The sequence below is a fragment of the Oncorhynchus keta genome, chromosome 19 (assembly GCF_023373465.1).
Source record: "Oncorhynchus keta strain PuntledgeMale-10-30-2019 chromosome 19, Oket_V2, whole genome shotgun sequence".
NCBI classification, from domain to species: Eukaryota; Metazoa; Chordata; class Actinopteri; order Salmoniformes; family Salmonidae; genus Oncorhynchus; species Oncorhynchus keta.
In genome coordinates this window covers 65,537,511-65,554,689 of record NC_068439.1, presented here as the reverse complement: position 1 = coordinate 65,554,689, position 17,179 = coordinate 65,537,511, and the positions used below count along the sequence as shown (strand labels likewise).

Sequence of the window (17,179 nt, the reverse complement as noted above, 5' to 3'; positions counted from 1 at the left end):
ACTATACCAGGCTGTGTACACAATCAAAGCTACAGACCACAACCATTCCCTCTCCCATTCCCTCACGTCCTCCCAGGTGGTCCAGTAGCATCTCCGGGCAGCAGCTCCAGGAAGCGGTAGATGACAATGTTGAAGACGAGCAGGATAAGGAGGCACACGTTACCTAAGTAGATGGGCAGGTAGTGGTACTGATGCTGCATGGGCAGATTTACATGCTCCGCTTGGCCCTCAAAGTACATGAAACGTCAAACGCTGTAACTGTATCATCTTTAAGATGTATTAAAAGAGCATGTTTGATAACAGCAAAACAGTAAGTGGTCAAAGCAATAGTCACAACCCATTTCCAGTGCTTAGTTAGAGAACACAGTTGAGCCAATGTAAATATCAAATTTAAACAGGACCAATCGTCAACAGGGAATGGAGCAGGCTGGACAATAGCGGCCTCCCGTTGACATTCATGTTCTTATCGCCTTGAGTCACTCTGTGCCTAGTGGTTCTTTCAAACTGTCTTTCAGGCAACGCTGCTCTTTTCATGCTAGCAGACAGCAGAGTTGGAGCCAGTATGGTACCTTGTGGTAGGTCATGTTTGGTGTGTCAGTCGCTCTGCAGCCAGTGTTCGGGGACATTCTCCTTGACGAGGTCTGAGCCGCGGTTGCGGTTGTCGTTGGGCTTGAGGAGGAGGAGCTGGATGATAAAGTAGCAGACCTGGGCCTCGTTACCCTCGTGACTCCTCATGGCCTGGACAGGAGGGGGGAGGAGAGGGAGAGATGGGAAGAGGGGGGAGATGAGTGAGGGAAGTAATGGGAAAGAGGGAGAGGTTAATAAGGAATTAAACAATTGTTTGATAGCTGCTGAACCGGCACAGATTAATATTGAACAAAGAAATATGAATGTACATTATCACAATGTAATTGAATCTTCCAAAAGACTTAAATAGAGGTCAAACATATGACTGGACCATAGTTCTAAATATGTTTGTCTCATCCTAAGGGATGGATCGAAATTTACAGAATGGTTACCTGGAGGAAAATTTCAGTCCCGGGGAGGGTTTAGTCTTTTTTAAATCTAGTCCAGCAGAGGGTCATGTAATTGATGAATTTAGAATTAGTTGCTTATTAGGCTACAGTATACACTGAGAATACTAAACATTAAGAACACCTGCTCTTTCCATGACAGCTTTTATCTGGTAAGTCCCTTATTCCCTTATTGACCCTTAGTCACTTGTTAAATCCTTTCAATCAGTGCAGATGAAGGGGAGCAGACAGGATAAGGCCAGGCACCACAGGCTAATAGGGATTTTTTTTCTTATTTAGTCTAGTCAGACTGAATCTTTACCAGTTGAAAGTATACATAAATACAACATATTATTGTATTACAAGTTTGATATATTGTAACATTAAAATATGCAAATGAGACAACCTCCTTTAATATGCGCTAATTTGCATATTACGATAATCAATTTTATTTCAACACGGCTTCAAGGCAGAATGTTTTAATTTTGTATTGTGATAAGACACTCAATGGTCAGACTTTTACAGATCAGTTTATCAAAATATTGATAAACACTTACATGTATGAATGATGCATATTGTTCATATATTTACATATAAAATGCCACCTAAAATCAAAACAACAAAAGATATTTAAAAAAGCCTCTGTAAAAGTCTGACTACAAGATCTAAGAACCTGTGTGTGGAATAATGTGAATGTACGTCCTTGGAAGACTGAGCAGAATGAATTGGCGCAGGGGAAACATGTCATTTTCAGAAAATGGCCGATAAATATAGGCTAATGCAATTCAAATGCACTTTCCATAAATATGACCATTTGTCACATTAATTAAACTCTTATTCATATATCACTTCAAAACTGACAAATAAACATCAAATATACCTTTTACAAATAAATACATGAGCATGTTTAATACATTTGTTTCTAGCAATAGAGCATATGCTTTGAATACTGGTCTGTTGGGCAAATATGCAGCTTGGGCAAATTCTCATATCGCTTTGCTCAATTTGTCACATACAAGGATTTTGTATGGCTGTTGAAATGTGCAGAACATTAATCAGCTATGCCTGCCCCATATGTAAGGTCCTCTTTGAGTTGTTGCTAGTGCCGCTTTACTTTCATGACTGTGTCATGGGACCTGTGCCTACTCTTGGCACACTCCGTTGAAGCAGCATCAGCTCTCACAACATGCCTAACATGCCTAGCATTCACCTCTCTGATTGCTTCCAGTGTCACCAAGGTGCTGTCAAGCCACAAAATGTCCCCCCAAAATGTTTCTCTGAACTAAGTTTACGAAGCGCTGTTCCCATCCTCTTGTGGGCATGATTGATGCATTCTAGTTTCCCTATCTCAATGCCTGGGTAGGGATCTAATTTGACAACTGCATTGTATACAGCACTGTCCCCATCTGAGAGCATCTCGGTGTAACGAAAGTGGTAGCGACTGACTGATCTGGCCCACATGCATTTAGCTGCTTCCTGCTCAATTGCTTTGCTCGAACCAGAGAAGTTTTGAGCACAGTCATCTGCATGTGAATCCTTCCATTCTCTGAACTCCTCCTCACTAATTCCACTTTTCCTTTTCATCACACATGCATGGCAGTATGAAGACAACACCTCATAGTCTATCACTAGACCTGTTGCAATGTCTATGCACACACCTATCCCGTAGTTGGAAGTGAAACCTCTATTGTGCAAAGTGCCATCAAAGGATACAAGAATGTCTATGTCTATGATGGCATTGACTGTATCCCTCTCTGAATCTCTGCAACTAAAGTGTGGGGGGGGTACTTATCATGTCTGTTGACATTCCTGTCATAACCGCATGACTAAATATCAGCATGTTACCCTATGTAAATATTTGCATATTAGCATGTATTTACTTTACGTAAAGCTAATTTCTCAGTAATCACAGTAGGCTACAGCCATATGGCAATGTAGGCCTATGTGATTGTCTCATTGTATAGTTATGTTTTCCTATCACTCTGTTTATTCACTTTGAATACATTTGCTGGAGTAAGGAAATCTATACATAGCAAGTCACCTGATAATAATGGGCTACACTCCACTTTTATTTACCTGTCACTCTCTTGTCATGTCTCTGATATGAGCTGAGACACAAGGAAGGAATCCCTAGGGCTTTGCTTATTTTCTTAAGTGCTGCATAACCAAGTCCAAGTTTGTGGGCTAGAAGAACTATCCTCATATTTATGTCAAATGCCACATCTCTCCTGGAGCACTCCTGCAGCCTGGAGGAAGTGTAAACACTCCTTCTAAATGCATCACGATCACCTTCACAGTGTGCACATTACATTGTATCATGGCAGAATGACAGAATCCCTGGTTGGTGGGGTCAATAGTGATTTTCAGTCCAGTGTGTAGACACGTAGGGCAAATTAAATCATGTACAAGTTGGTTTAATTGTGACGTGGAATAAAAGACACTTTTGGCTGGTTGACCGCTGCTAGCTGTCATCTTCGTCTCAACTCATTTGCGTCTCAACGCGCTGCTGCCGGCAACCTCCTTTTGCTCATCTCCCTGTACTGCCACTGCCTCGATCAGCTGATCAGGCTCATTTTTTCTTTCATTCAGTGCTTTTCTCGCATTGGCTAACTGAGCTCAACTATTTTTATTCACATACTGTTGGTATATTCTTCGAGATTTGCTCATTTTGTCTCTCTTTATTTACGTAGATCCTTCGCCAGAGATATTTTCAAACAAGGACGTGCTGCGCGCACGTGAGGCATTTTAACCAATCAGGTTGCTGGAAAGTGTCTTTAAATGCCAGTAACCAATCGGATGTCAGGAAATTACTAATATTTCAGCACAAATCACTAAATCTACAAAGCATATCGCCATGTATGGACTGGCTAACGATATGCTCCGGAAAACAAGCTTTTGAATGATATATGATTCAACATGGAGAGTTTAAAAAATAGTGGTTGAATATCTACATGAAACATGCTAACAAGAACACAATGTATGCTAGGTGTAGTTGGTGGAGTTGGGATAAAATTATACAAATCAAGTATTTATCTAAATTATTGACAATTTTTTTTTTACATTTTATGAAAGTAGGGAAGTCATAGTAGTAGTTATAAGTTATAGTAAAATATCCCAAAATCTGAAAATCGAAAGATGGAAGCAAAATCTACATGTTTGCCTGTGGTGCCTGGCCTTAAAGAAGAAGAGTCCATGCAGTCCATGCCCCCAACAAACTGAGGCTGTTCTGAGAGCAACTCAATATTAGGAGGGTGTTCCTAATGTTTGGTATACTCAGTGTATATCGACATGTGCCCGATGCAGCTTTTCATCTCTGATTCTCCTCTGGGCTCGCAATATCAAGTGCGCCTATAGTATGGTCTCAATCAAATGACCCATGGCCTATCGGCTACAAAATGCATGCTCGGGGGAAGCACAGAGCCAAGTTATATTTCTAAGATCGCTGCTGGGATGGTGTAAATACAACTAGGCTGCATTACAAACTGCAATGGATATTCCAATCTAGAGCCCCAGCCTGCTCTGCTCTTGCTGATCAAAACGTTTTGTGTGCTGCCTAACCAATGCTATGCTGTGTAGGCCTACCGTGGCAGTTCAGGACGAATGTCAGGCTTCTTCATGTTCTGTTCTGTTTGAGAAGGAGAGCGTGAAGATGAGAAGGAAGACAGGAGGTCAATTTTGATAGCTTGCTACTACTAGAATTGATTTGATAAAACTAACAATATGTTTCTTGCCCATGATGTATTTATCAGAGTTATTGACTTCACAATAATTCAAATTTGAGTAACTTACACTGTGGTGCTGAAACTTGAAACAGCAGCCGTGGCATAGTAGGAGCGGCAGGTAGCCGAGTGTTGGGACAGTAACCGAAAGGTTTCTAGATAGAATCCCAGAGCTGACAAGGTAAACATCTGTCGTTCTGCCCCTGAACAAGGCAGTTAACCTGTCTCTGTCAGGTCAGTGTATCTCTGTCTGTTCCTAGGCGTCATTGTAATATAATAATAATAATAAATAAGAATTTGTTCTTAACTGACTTGCCTAGTTAAACAAAGATTAAATTAAAAAATGAATCAGAAATGGACAGCTCATGGTGCTCTAAGTAGGTAAATTCGAGTAGTCATAATTCATTTAAACGGTTCATTTTAATTAGACTTTAACAACAAAGAGAGATTTGTATTGTAGCCTTTCTTCCTATTTAATAAATAACAGGTAGGCCTACCTGTTTGATAGACGGAATTAGGCTATAGGCTGCTATATCCATAGATTTATCGGTCAATTCCTCCACCCACCATGCACTCTTTAAAGAGCCTACCCCGAGTCAGTGAGAAGCTGTGAAGTTAAAACCAGGGCTCGAATTGAGGGTGTTTCAGAGGGTATGCCATAGGCCTACCTTTTCTTAAAGAAAATGCTAAAAAGAACAGGCCTACCACTTATAAGACGTTTAAGAAAGTAATACAAATCCGATTATATAAAGTGATCTATAACAGCGCAAACATGCTGTAAAATACTGTCACGAGTGCTCCCTCTCCGGCCTTTAGGTCACCAGGCTGCTCTGTGGCATTAAAAAAGATTCTGCTAATATGTCAAATGACGTAGAATTGCATGACATTTTTATAAAATGATATTTTTCTCAGCAAATACGATGATAGATTCATGTGAGGCTTTTACTATAAAGGAGATATTTCCATTCCTACTCTTGTCCACGGTACGCTATGAAAACTACTGCGTTACCATGTAATACTCACAGGATGAAGAACAGTTGATAAAATGGCATATCTAAGGCTCTGGTCTGTCCAAGACGTGAGGGTTAACAGTAGACATGTTCTCTGCTATCCACTTTGTTTAAATTCATTATTTAGGGTATAGAGGAGGGTCACGTTTCCAAGCGTTAAGACTGGGTTTAGTTCAAATATATTTAGCTAAAGGTAGGGCCATCCATTTTCATTTCAGAGAGGTCCGATTTTCTCCATTTAACCCTTATTATAAATAATGTTCATGCCCTTACCAGGCACAGGATGAGTCTGTCCAGCGTGACAATGTTGTACTTCCACACGATGTTGTTGAGGATCTCGATACACTTGTTGAGCTGCTGGCCACCGGCCAACGTGGAGAACTCATCAACCAGAAAGTCTGCAAACGGCCTGACATGAGCCACCAGAGCCGCGTTCCTATCCTCTCCAGAACGCTGGGGCAAGACAGGACACACTGCCTGGTCAGGATGATGGCCTCACCTCACAACGAATGCACAGACACGTCAAATTGGCATAATGTACTGTAACATGGCTCATTGTTTACCATGAGTCATCATTACTAGTCTTCCTCTGAATTCAAAAGGCCATCTGTCAATAACAAGATTATTTCATGATTCAACGCAAAGCTGTTATCTCAAACACTATCAGCACCCTTAAAACAATCATCAACCCAAACAACCACCAAACAGCTTTCTGACACCATCTGCCTCTAGTGTGTGTGTGTGTGTGTGTGTGTGTGTGTGTGTGTGTGTGTGTGTGTGTGTGTGTGTGTGTGTGTGTGTGTGTGTGTGTGTGTGTGTGTGTGTTCCTCAACAGCATCCAGAGACAGAGCGCCTGGGGCCCACAGCAGCCCCTTCCTCTTCCCAGTGGTAGTTCCCCCTGCATACCCTTTCCTACCACCATTCCTGGCCACACCACAACCACCACCACTGGCATCTCCCAATCCCCCAGGCTCCAGCTTCCTGGTAGACAGGCCCTATTTAGAGAACAGGAGAACAGTTTTACTGTAGCAGCTCAAATGCATTACAAGACAGTCATTACCAGACTTCAAGTCACTGGGAAAGTGAGCACACTTTCCACCTCCAAAGCCTTTAGCCACTTCTTAATTAAAATCCCCTTTGGAAAATACCTGAGGCTTCCACTGGCGGTAAATCATATTACAAATGGCGGTGTGCGGCGCTTGACACAATGCTCCAAAAATCCCCCATGACTGCCTTCTCGAGGAAAGCCATCACTCTCTGCTGGGTAGTGACGTAAAGAGCGCAGGCAGGTTTACAATAGAAAAGGCTTTATTCATTCCTGACACTCAAACTCTGTGGGGGAAAGAGGGTGCAGATTCTTTCCTACAGATGAGAATTGGAGAGAAAGTGCCAGGGAGGGAGAGAGAAAGAAAAGGGAGGGAGAGAGAGGGAGAGGTATATATATAAAGAGAGGGAGGGAGGGAGAGGTATATATATAAAGAGAGGGAGGGATAGAGAGGTATATATATAAAGAGAGGGAGGGATAGAGAGGTATATATATAAAGAGAGGGAGGGATAGAGAGGTATATATATAAAGAGAGGGAGGGATAGAGAGGTATATATATAAAGAGAGGGGGGGGGGATAAAGAGAGGTATATATATAAAGAGAGGGAGGGATAGAGAGGTATATATATAAAGAGAGGGGGGATAGAGAGGTATATATATAAAGAGAGGGAGGGATAGAGAGGTATATATATAAAGAGGGAGGGAGGGAGAGAGAGGTATATATATAAAGAGGGAGGGATAGAGAGGTATATATATAAAGAGAGGGAGGGATAGAGAGGTATATATATAAAAGAGAGGGAGGGATAGAGAGGTATATATAAAAAGAGGGAGGGATAGAGAGGTATATATATAAAGAGAGGGAGGGATAGAGAGGTATATATATAAAGAGGGAGGGATAGAGAGGTATATATATAAAGAGAGGGAGGGATAGAGAGGTATATATATAAAGAGAGGGAGGGATAGAGAGGTATATATATAAAGAGAGGGAGGGATAGAGAGGTATATATAAAAAAAGAGAGGGAGGGATAGAGAGGTATATATATAAAGAGGGAGGGATAGAGAGGTATATATATAAAGAGAGGGAGGGATAGAGAGGGAGGTATATATAAAAAATAGAGGGAGGGATAGAGAGGTATATATATAAAGAGAGGGGAGGGATAGAGAGGTATATATAAAAAAAGAGAGGGAGGGATAGAGAGGTATATATATAAAGAGGGAGGGATAGAGAGGTATATATAAAAAAGAGAGGGAGGGATAGAGAGGTATATATATAAAGAGGGGGAGGGATAGAGAGGTATATATATAAAGAGAGGGAGGGATAGAGAGGATAGAAGAACCGGTTCCGGTTGGAGCGAGCGGTCGCATTCGCACTTCGCTCTGCAGGTTGTATAACTTTTTTCATTACATTTCATTATAGTACAACGGTTGATTTGTCTAATCTTAGCAATTCTTCTTAGCTAGCTACATAGCCGTCCTTGTATCAGAGATAATTGCATAATTATCGTATTTCGTCGCCCCCTAACGTAGCCTTCACTGCTATTCGCCCAGGAGCTAGCTAACGCACACAGATTAGCATCACTGTAGTGCTATTCACTCAACTGTACGACTTGATTAGTTCAGTGTTAGCTAGCTACATAGCTGTCTTTGTTTCCAAGATAATTGTGTAGTTTAGTGTGTGTAGCCTTGGAGTGATTATCTTAATTCACTGAGGTTCGCTAGCCAGCTATTTGTCGTCCTTAACGTAGGAGACTCTGCTAGCTAGCCAACAGCTAACTGCTAACAGCTAGCCAACGTCTACTGTTTTGAATTCAACAACCCGGTCAGGTAGTTTCACATTTTCATTTCATTTCATTACAGTACAACGGTTTGATTTGTTTGATCGTAGCTAGCTACATAGCCGTCTTTGTTTCAAAGATAATTGTGTAGTCTAGACCGATTCCCTAGGTTAGCTAGCCAGCTATTGTCGTTCTTTTAACTCAACGTAACGTAAACAACACTGCTAGCTAGCCAGCTAGCCCCCGAATAGCAGCACTGTAGAATTATTACACTCAACGGAACGACTTGATTAGTGTAGTGTCAACAACGCAGCTACTGCCAGCTAGCCTACTTTAGCAGTACTGTATCATTTTAATCATTTTAGTCAATAAGATTCTTGCTACGTAAGCTTAACTTTCTGAACATTCGAGACGTGTAGTCCGCTTGTCATTCCAATTTCCTTGCATTAGCGTAGCCTTTTCTGTAGCCTGTCAACTATGTGTCTGTCTATCCCTGTTCTCTCCTCTCTGCACAGACCATACAAACGCTCCACACCGCGTGGCCGCGACCACCCTAACCTGGTGGTCCCAGCGGACGACCCACGTGGAGTTCCAGGTCTCTGGTAGCCTCTGGAACTGCCAATCTGCGGCCAACAAGGCAGAGTTCATCTCAGCCTATGCCTCCCTCCAGTCCCTTGACTTCTTGGCACTGACGGAAACATGGATCACCACAGATAACACTGCTACTCCTACTGCTCTCTCCTCGTCCGCCCATGTGTTCTCGCACACCCCGAGAGCTTCTGGTCAGCGGGGTGGTGGCAGAGGATCCTCATCTCTCCCAAGTGGTCTTTCTCTCTTTCTCCCCTTACCCATCTGTCTATTGCCTCCTTTGAATTCCATGCTGTCACAGTTACCAGCCCTTTCAAGCTTAACATCCTTATCATTTATCGCCCTCCAGGTTCCCTCGGAGAGTTCATCAATGAGCTTGATGCCTTGATAAGCTCCTTTCCTGAGGACGGCTCACCTCTCACAGTTCTGGGCGACTTTAACCTCCCCACGTCTACCTTTGACTCATTCCTCTCTGCCTCCTTCTTTCCACTCCTCTCCTCTTTTGACCTCACCCTCTCACCCTCCCCCTACTCACAAGGCAGGCAATACGCTTGACCTCATCTTTACTAGATGCTGTTCTTCCACTAACCTCATTGCAACTCCCCTCCAAGTCTCCGACCACTACCTTGTATCCTTTTCCCTCTCGCTCTCATCCAACACTTCCCACACTGCCCCTACTCGGATGGTATCGCGCCGTCCCATACCTTCGCTCTCTCTCCCCCGCTACTCTCTCCTCTTCCATCCTATCTTCTCTTCCCTCTGCTCAAACTTTCTCCAACCTATCTCCTGATTCTGCCTCCTCAACCCTCCTCTCCTCCCTTACTGCATCCTTTGACTCCCTATGTCCCCTATCCTCCAGGCCGGCTCGGTCCTCCCCTCCCGCTCCGTGGCTCGACGACTCATTGCGAGCTCACAGAACAGGGCTCCGGGCAGCCGAGCGGAAATGGAGGAAAACTCGCCTCCCTGCGGACCTGGCATCCTTTCACTCCCTCCTCTCTACATTTTCCTCCTCTGTCTCTGCTGCTAAAGCCACTTTCTACCATTCTAAATTCCAAGCATCTGCCTCTAACCCTAGGAAGCTCTTTGCCACCTTCTCCTCCCTCCTGAATCCTCCCCCCCTCCCTCCTCCCTCTCTGCAGATGACTTCGTCAACCATTTTGAAAAGAAGGTCGATGACATCCGATCCTCGTTGCTAAGTCAAACGACACCGCTGGTTCTGCTCACACTGCCCTACCCTATGCTCTGACCTCTTTCTCCCTCTCTCTCCAGATGAAATCTCGCGTCTTGTGACGGCCGGCCGCCCAACAACCTGCCCGCTTGACCCTATCCCTCCTCTCTTCTCCAGACCATTTCCGGAGACCTTCTCCCTTACCTCACCTCGCTCATCAACTCATCCCTGACCGCTGGCTACGTCCCTCCCGTCTTCAAGAGAGCGAGAGTTGCACCCCTTCTGAAAAAACCTACACTCGATCCCTCCGATGTCAACAACTACAGACCAGTATCCCTTCTCTCTTTTCTCTCCAAAACTCTTGAGCGTGCCGTCCTTGGCCAGCTCTACCGCTATCTCTCTCAGAATGACCTTCTTGATCCAAATCAGTCAGGTTTCAAGACTAGTCATTCAACTGAGACTGCTCTTCTCTGTATCACGGAGGCGCTCCGCACTGCTAAAGCTAACTCTCTCTCCTCTGCTCTCATCCTTCTAGACCTATCGGCTGCCTTCGATACTGTGAACCATCAGATCCTCCTCTCCACCCTCTCCGAGTTGGGCATCTCCGGCGCGGCCCACGCTATGAGATTGCGTCCTACCTGACAGGTCGCTCCTACCAGGTGGCGTGGCGAGAATCTGTCTCCTCACCACGCGCTCTCACCACTGGTGTCCCCCAGGGCTCTGTTCTAGGCCCTCTCTTATTCTCGCTATACACCAAGTCACTTGGCTCTGTCATAACCTCACATGGTCTCTCCTATCATTGCTATGCAGACGACACACAATTAATCTTCTCCTTTCCCCCTTCTGATGACCAGGTGGGATCGCATCTCTGCATGTCTGGCAGACATATCAGTGTGGATGACGGATCACCACCTCAAGCTGAACCTCAGCAAGACGGAGCTCCTCTTCCTCCCGGGAAGGACTGCCCGTTCCATGATCTCGCCATCACGGTTGACAACTCCATTGTGTCCTCCTCCCAGAGCGCTAAGAACCTTGGCGTGATCCTGGACAACACCCGATGACGTTCTCAACTAACATCAAGGCGGTGTCCCGTTCCTGTAGGTTCATGCTCTACAACATCCGCAGAGTACGACCCTGCCTCACACAGGAAGCGGCGCAGGTCCTAATCCAGGCACTTGTCATCTCCCGTCTTGATTACTGCAACTCGCTGTTGGCTGGGCTCCCTGCCTGTGCCATTAAACCCCTACAACTCATCCAGAACGCCGCAGCCCGTCTGGTGTTCAACCTTCCCAAGTTCTCTCACGTCACCCCGCTCCTCCGCTCTCTCCACTGGCTTCCAGTTGAAGCTCGCATCCGCTACAAGACCATGGTGCTCGCCTAAAAACGGAGCTGTGAGGGGAACGGCACCTCAGTACCTCCAGGCTCTGATCAGGCCCTACACCCAAACAAGGGCACTGCGTTCATCCACCTCTGGCCTGCTCGCCTCCCTACCACTGAGGAAGTACAGTTCCCGCTCAGCCCAGTCAAAACTGTTCGCTGCACTGGCCCCCAATGGTGGAACAAACTCCCTCACGACGCCAGGACAGCGGAGTCAATCACCACCTTCCGGAGACACCTGAAACCCCACCTCTTCAAGGAATACCTAGGATAGGGTAAGTAAGGGGAGGGATAATCGTTCTCACCCCCTTCTCCCCCAACAAGATTTAGATGCAAGTGGCTGTTCCACTGGTTGTCATAAGGTGTATGCACCAATTTGTAAGTCGCTCTGGATAAGAGCGTCTGCTAAATGACTTAAATGTAAATGTAAATGTATATATATAAAGAGGGAGGGATAGAGAGGTATATATATAAAGAGAGGGAGGGATAGAGAGGTATATATAAAAAATAGAGGGAGGGATAGAGAGGTATATATATAAAGAGAGGGAGGGATAGAGAGGTATATATAAAAAAAGAGAGGGAGGGATAGAGAGGTATATATATAAAGAGAGGGAGGGATAGAGAGGTATATATAAAAAAGAGAGGGAGGGATAGAGAGGTATATATATAAAAGAGGGAGGGATAGAGAGGTATATATATAAAGAGAGGGAGGGATAGAGAGGTATATATATAAAGAGGGAGGGATAGAGAGGTATATATATAAAGAGAGGGGAGAGAGGGAGAGGTATATATATAAAGAGAGGGAGGGATAGAGAGGTATATATATAAAGAGAGGGAGGGATAGAGAGGTATATATATATAAATAGAGTGAGGGATAGAGAGGTATATATATAAAGAGAGGGAGGGAGAGAGAGGTATATATATAAAGAGAGGGAGGGAGGGAGAGGTATATAAAGAGAGGGAGGGAGAGAGAGGTATATATATAAAGAGGGAGGGATAGAGAGGTATATATATAAAGAGAGGGAGGGATAGAGAGGTATATATATAAAGAGAGGGAGGGATAGAGAGGTATATATATAAAGAGAGGGAGAGGATAAAGAGGGGAGGAGAGGTATATATAAAAGAGAGGGAGGGATAGAGAGGTATATATATAAAGAGGGAGGGATAGAGAGGTATATATATAAAGAGAGGGAGGGATAGAGAGGTATATATATAAAGAGAGGGAGGGATAGAGAGGTATATATATAAAGAGAGGGAGGGATAGAGAGGTATATATATAAAGAGGGAGGGATAGAGAGGTATATATAAAAAGAGAGGGAGGGATAGAGAGGTATATATATAAAGAGGGAGGGATAGAGAGGTATATATAAAGAGAGGGAGGGATAGAGAGGTATATATATAAAGAGAGGGAGGGATAGAGAGGTATATATATAAAGAGAGGGAGGGATAGAGAGGTATATATATAAAGAGAGGGGAGGGATAGAGAGGTATATATATAAAGAGAGGGAGGGATAGAGAGGTATATATATAAAGAGGGAGGGATAGAGAGGTATATATAAAAAGAGAGAGGAGTGATAGAGAGGTATATATATAAAGAGGGAGGGATAGAGAGGTATATATATAAAGAGAGGGAGGGATAGAGAGGTATATATATAAAGAGAGGGAGGGATAGAGAGGTATATATATAAAGAGAGGGAGGGATAGAGAGGTATATATAAAAAGAGAGGGAGGGATAGAGAGGTATATATATAAAGAGGGAGGGATAGAGAGGTATATATATAAAGAGAGGGAGGGATAGAGAGGTATATATATAAAGAGGGAGGGATAGAGAGGTATATATATAAAGAGGGAGAGAGGGAGAGGTATATATATAAAGAGAGGGAGGGATAGAGAGGTATATATATAAAGAGAGGGAGGGATAGAGAGGTATATATATATAAATAGAGGGAGGGATAGAGAGGTATATATATAAAGAGAGGGAGGGAGAGAGAGGTATATATATAAAGAGAGGGAGGGAGGGAGAGGTATATAAAGAGAGGGAGGGAGAGAGAGGTATATATATAAAGAGGGAGGGATAGAGAGGTATATATATAAAGAGAGGGAGGGATAGAGAGGTATATATATAAAGAGAGGGAGGGATAGAGAGGTATATATAAAAAAAAAGAGAGGGAGGGATAGAGAGGTATATATATAAAGAGAGGGAGGGATAGAGAGGTATATATATAAAGAGAGGGGGATAGAGAGGTATATATAAAAGAGAGGGAGGGATAGAGAGGTATATATATAAAGAGAGGGAGGGATAGAGAGGTATATATAAAAAAAGAGAGGGAGGGATAGAGAGGGTATATATATAAAGAGAGGGAGGGATAGAGAGGTATATATATAAAGAGAGGGAGGGATAGAGAGGTATATATAAAAAAGAGAGGGAGGGATAGAGAGGTATATATAAAGAGGAGGGATATATATATAAAGAGAGGGAGGGATAGAGAGGTATATATATAAAGAGAGGGGGGATAGAGAGGTATATATATAAAGAGAGGGAGGGATAGAGAGGTATATATATAAAGAGAGGGAGGGAGAGAGGTATATATAAAAAAGAGGGAGGGATAAAGAGAGGGAGGGATAGAGGTATATATATAAAGAGAGGGAGGGATAGAGAGGTATATATATAAAGAGAGGGAGGGATAGAGAGGTATATATATAAAGAGAGGGAGGGATAGAGAGGTATATATATAAAGAGAGGGAGGGATAGAGAGGTATATATATAAAAGAGGGAGGGATAGAGAGGTATATATAAAAAGAGGGAGGGATAAGAGGTATATATATAAAGAGGGAGGGATAGAGAGGTATATATATAAAGAGAGGGAGGGATAGAGAGGTATATATATAAAGAGGGAGGGAGGGATAGAGGGATAGGTATATATATAAAGAGAGGGAGGGATAGAGAGGTATATATATAAAGAGAGGGAGGGATAGAGAGGTATATATATAAAGAGAGGGAGGGAGAGAGAGGTATATATATAAAGAGAGGGAGGGAGGGAGAGGTATATAAAAGAGGGAGGGAGAGGTATATATATAAAAGAGGGAGGGATAGAGAGGTATATATATAAAGAGAGGGAGGGATAGAGAGGTATATATAAAAAAAAGAGAGGGAGGGATAGAGAGGTATATATATAAAGAGAGGGAGGGATAGAGAGGTATATATATAAAGAGAGGGAGGGATAGAGAGGTATATATAAAAAAGAGAGGGAGGGATAGAGAGGTATATATATAAAGAGGGAGGGAGAGAGGTATATATATAAAGAGGGGAGGGATAGAGAGGTATATATAAAAAAAGAGAGGGAGGGATAGAGAGGTATATATATAAAGAGGGAGGGATAGAGAGGTATATATATAAAGAGAGGGAGGGATAGAGAGGTATATATAAAAAAGAGAGGGAGGGATAGAGAGGTATATATATAAAGAGGGAGGGATAGAGAGGTATATATATAAAGAGAGGGAGGGATAGAGAGGTATATATAAAAAAAAAAAGAGAGGGATGGATAGAGAGGTATATATATAAAGAGAGGGAGGGATAGAGAGGTTTATATATATAAAGAGGGAGGGATAGAGAGGTATATATATAAAGAGGGAGGGATAGAGAGGTATATATATAAAGAGAGGGAGGGATAGAGAGGTATATATATAAAGAGAGGGAGGGATAGAGAGGTATATATAAAAAAGAGAGGGAGGGATAGAGAGGTTTATATATAAAAGAGGGAGGGATAGAGAGGTATATATATAAAGAGAGGGAGGGATAGAGAGGTATATATAAAAAGAGAGGGAGGGATAGAGAGGTATATATAAAAAAGAGGGAGGGATAGAGAGGTATATATATAAAGAGAGGGAGGGATAGAGAGGTATATATAAAAAAGAGAGGGAGGGATAGAGAGGTATATATATAAAGAGAGGGAGGGATAGAGAGATATATATAAAAAAGAGAGGGAGGGATAGAGAGGTATATATATAAAGAGGGAGGGATAGAGAGGTATATATATAAAGAGAGGGAGAGAGGGAGAGGTATATATATAAAGAGAGGGAGGGATAGAGAGAGAGGTATATATAAAAAAAAAAGAAAGGGAGGGAGAGAGGGGGATAAAAGTGCCAGGGAGGGAGAGAAAAAGAAAAGTGAGGGAGAGAGAGGTATATATATAAAGAAAGGGAGGGATAGAGAGGGGGATAAAAGTGCCAGGGAGGGAGAGAAAAAGAAAAGTGAGGGAGAGAGAGGTATATATATAAAGAAAGGGAGGGATAGAGAGGGGGATAAAAGTGCCAGGGAGGGAGAGAAAAAGAAAAGTGAGGGAGAGAGAGGTATATATATAAAGAAAGGGAGGGATAGAGAGGGGGGATAAAAGTGCCAGGGAGGGAGAGAGAAAGAGAGGGAGGGAGAGAGAGGGAGAGGTATATATAAAAAAGAGAGGGAGGGATAGAGAGGGGGATAAAAGTGCTAGGGAGGGAGAGAGAGGGAGTGGTATATATAAAAAAGAGAGAGAGATAGAGAGGGGGATAAAAGTGCCAGGGAGGGAGAGAGAAAGAGAGGGAGGGAGAGAGAGGGAGAGGTATATATAAAAAAAGAGAGGGAGGGATAGAGAGGGGGATAAAAGTGCTAGGGAGGGGAGAGAGGGAGTGGTATATATAAAAGAGAGGAGGAGAGAGAGGGGGATAAAAGTGCTAGGGAGGGAGAGAGAAAGAGAGGGAGAGAGAGAGGGAGAGGTATATACAGTGCCTTGCGAAAGTATTCGGCCCCCTTGAACTTTGCGACCTTTTGCCACATTTCAGGCTTCAAACATAAAGATATAAAACTTTATTTTTTGTGTAGAATCAACAACAAGTGGGACACAATCATGAAGTGGAACGACATTTATTGGATATTTCAAACTTTTGTAACAAATCAAAAACTGAAAAATTGGGCGTGCAAAATTATTCAGCCCCCTTAAGTTAATACTTTGTAGCGCCACCTTTTGCTGCGATTACAGCTGTAAGTCGCTTGGGGTATGTCTCTATCAGTTTTGCACATCGAGAGACTTACATTTTTCCCATTCCTCCTTGCAAAACAGCGCAAGCTTAGTGAATGGATGGATGGAGAGCATTTGTGAACAGCAGTTTTCAGTTCTTTCCACAGATTCTCGATTGGATTCAGGTCTGGACTTTGACTTGGCCATTCTAACACCTGGATATGTTTATTTTTGAACCATTCCATTGTAGATTTTGCTTTATGCTTTGGATCATTGTTTTGTTGGAAGACAAATCTCCGTCCCAGTCTCAGGTCTTTTGCAGACTCCATCAGGTTTTCTTCCAGAATGGTCCTGTATTTGGCTCCATCCATCTTCCCATCAATTTTAACCATCTTCCCTGTCCCTGCTGAAGAAAAGCAGGCCCAAACCATGATGCTGCCACCACCATGTTTGACAGTGGGGATGGTGTGTTCAGGGTGATGAGCTGTGTT

The 17,179-nt window shown here is 43.1% G+C and overlaps 1 pseudogene; it reads right to left on the bottom strand.

The window, feature by feature from the left end:
- The window catches only part of LOC118397874 (mediator of RNA polymerase II transcription subunit 23-like), a 42,480-nt pseudogene that overhangs the window by 3,822 nt on the left and 21,479 nt on the right, over nt 1-17,179 (bottom strand).